Genomic DNA, 3,100 nt, shown 5'->3' on the forward strand with positions numbered 1-3,100 from the left:
CCCCCTCTAAGTAGATCACAGAGCCTAGGAACATGACTTCTTTTTACCATGGAAAATGGCCTCTCTATGCAGCCACTCCCACGGGCCCCCAGTGCAATCCTGACCTCAACATTTCCAAACTTTGCACGATTTCTCCAAAATTACAGATGTCAGCCAACAGAAATCTGTGTGACCTTGAAGCCATAAAACCCAGCTCTAAACAGATCTCCAGAGCCTGGGGAAATGACTTCTTTTTCCCATGGAAAATAGGCTCTCTTACCGCCCACTCGCACTGGCCTACAGTGGCATCCTGACCTCAACATTTCCAAACATTGCAGGATTTCTCCATAACTAATGAGGTCAACAACGAGGAACCTGTGTGACCTTACAGCAACAAACAACCCCTCTAAGTAGATCCACAGAGCCTAGGAACATGACTACTTTTTCCCAAGGAAAATGGCCTCTCTATGCAGCCACTCCCACTGGCCCCCAGTGCAATCCTTACCTGAACATTTCCAAACTTTGCAGGGTTTCTCCAAAACTACACATATCAGCCAACAGGAACCTGTGTCACCTTGAGCCCCAAAACCCAGCTCTAAATAGATCTCCAGACCCTGGGGACTGAGTTCTTTTTCCCATGGAAAATGGCTTCTATTTGTGGCCACTCGCACTGGCCCACACAGGCATCCTGACATCAACATTTCCACACTTTACAGAATTTCTCCAAAACTAGAGATGTCAGCCAATAGGAACCCGTGTGATGTTAAAGCCTCAAACCCCAGCTCTAAGTAGATCCCAGAGCCTGGGGACATGACTTTTTTTTCCCATGGAAAATGGCCTCTCTTTCCGCCCACTCGCACTGGTCAACACTGGCATCCTGACCTCAACATTTCCAAACATTGCAGGATTTCTCCATAACTTGTGAGGTCAACAATGAGGAACCTGTGTGACCTTACAGCAACAAACACCCCATCTACGTAGATCCACAGAGCCTCAGAACATGACTTCTTTTTCCCATGGAAAATGACCACACATTGCGGCCACTCCCACTAGCCCACACTGGCATCCTGACCTCAACATTTCCAAACATTGCAGGATTTCTCCAAAACGAGAGATATCAGACACTAGAAACTTGCGTAACCTTAAAGCCGCAAACCCCAGCTCTAAGTAGATCCCCAGAGCCTGGGGACATGACTTTTTTTCCCATGGAAATTGGCGTCTCTTTGTGGCCACTCGCACTGGCCCACACTGGCATCCTGACCTCAACATTTGCAAATTTCATAGGATTTCTCCAAAACTACAGATGTCGGCAACTAGGAACCTGTGTGACCTTAAAGCCCCAAACCCCAGCTTCAAGTAGATCCCCAGAGCCTGGGAACATGACTTTTTTTTCCCATGGAAAATGACTCCTTTTGCAACCACTTGCACTGGCCCACACTGGCATCCTGACCTCAAGATTTCCAAACATTGCAGGATTTCTCCAAAACTACAGATGTCAGACTCTAGGAACCTGTGTAACCTCAAAGCCCCAAACCCCAGCCTGATGTAGATCTCCAGAGCCTGGGGACATGACTTCTTTTTCCCATGGAAAATGGTTCCTCCTTGTGGCCACTCCCACTGGCCCACACTGGCTCCCTGACATGAACACTTCCAAACTTTGCAGGATTCCTCCTAAACTACAGATGTCAGAGACATCATAACCTTAAAGCCCCAAACCCCAGCTTGAAATAGATCCCCAGAGCCTGGAACACTATTTCTTCTTCCGATGGAAAATGGCCTCTCTTTGTGGCCACTCGCACTGACCCACACTGGCATCCTGACCTCAAGATTTCCAAACATTGCAGGATTTCTCCAAAACTACTGATGTCAGACACTAGGAACTTGCGTGACCTTAAAGCCGCAATCCCCAGCTCTAAGTAGATCCCCAGAGCCTGGGGACATGACTTTTTTTTCCCATGGAAAATGGCCTCTCTTTTTCTCAAGTTGCACTGGCCCACACTGGCATCCTGACCTCAACATTTCCAAATATTGCAGGATTCCTCCAAAAATACAGATGTCAGCAACTAGGAACCTGTGTGACCTTAAACGCCCAAACCCCAGCTCTAAGTAGATCCCCAGAGCCTGGGCTCATGACTTCTTTTTCCCATGGAAAATGGCCGCTCTTTTTGGCGACTTGCACTTGGCAACAACAGCATCCTGACTTCAAGATTTGAATACATTGCAGGATTCCTCCAAAACCACTGATGTCAGACTCTAGGAACCTGTGTGACCTTAAAGCCCCAATCCCCAGCTCTAAGTAGATCCCCAGAGCCTGGGGAAATTACTTCTGTTTCGCATGGAAAATGGCCTCTCTTTGTGGCCACTCGCACTGACCCACACTGGCATCCTGACCTCAACATTTCCAAACATTGCAGGATTTCTCCAAAACTACTGATATCAGACACTAGGAACTTGTGTGACCTTAAAGCCGCAAATCCCAGCTCTAAGTAGATCCACAGAGCCTGGGGAAATGACTTCTTTTTCCCATGGAAAATGGCCTCTCTTTGTGGCCACTTGCACTGGCCCACACTGGCATCCTGACTTCAAGATTTCTAAACTTTACAGGATTTCTCCAAAACTATCTATGTCAGACACTTGGAGCATCTCTGACCTTAAAGGCGCCATCCCCAGCTCTAAGTAGATCCCCAGAGCCTGGGGACATGACTTTTTTTTCCCATGGAAAATGGCCTCTCTTTGTGGCCACTCGCACTGGCCCACACTGGCATCCTGACTTCAAGATCTGAATACATTGCAGGATTCATCCAAAACTACAGATGGCAACAAATAGGAACCTGTGTGACATTAAAGACTCAAAACCCAGCTCTGAGTAGATTGCCAGAGCCTGGGGACATGACTTTTTTTTCCCATGGAAAATGGCCTCTCTTTGCGGCCACTCCCACTGGCCCACACTGGCATCCTGACCTCACCATTTGCAAATTTCATAGGATTTCTCCAAAAGTACAGATATCAGCAAATAGGAACCTGTGTGACCTTAAAGGCCCAAACCCCAGCTCTAAGTCGATCCCCAGAGCCTGGGCACATGACTTTTTTTCGCATGGAAAATGGCCTCTATTTGCGACTA

This window comes from Vidua chalybeata, chromosome 21 (genome assembly GCF_026979565.1).
Source record: "Vidua chalybeata isolate OUT-0048 chromosome 21, bVidCha1 merged haplotype, whole genome shotgun sequence".
NCBI lineage: Eukaryota > Metazoa > Chordata > Aves > Passeriformes > Viduidae > Vidua > Vidua chalybeata.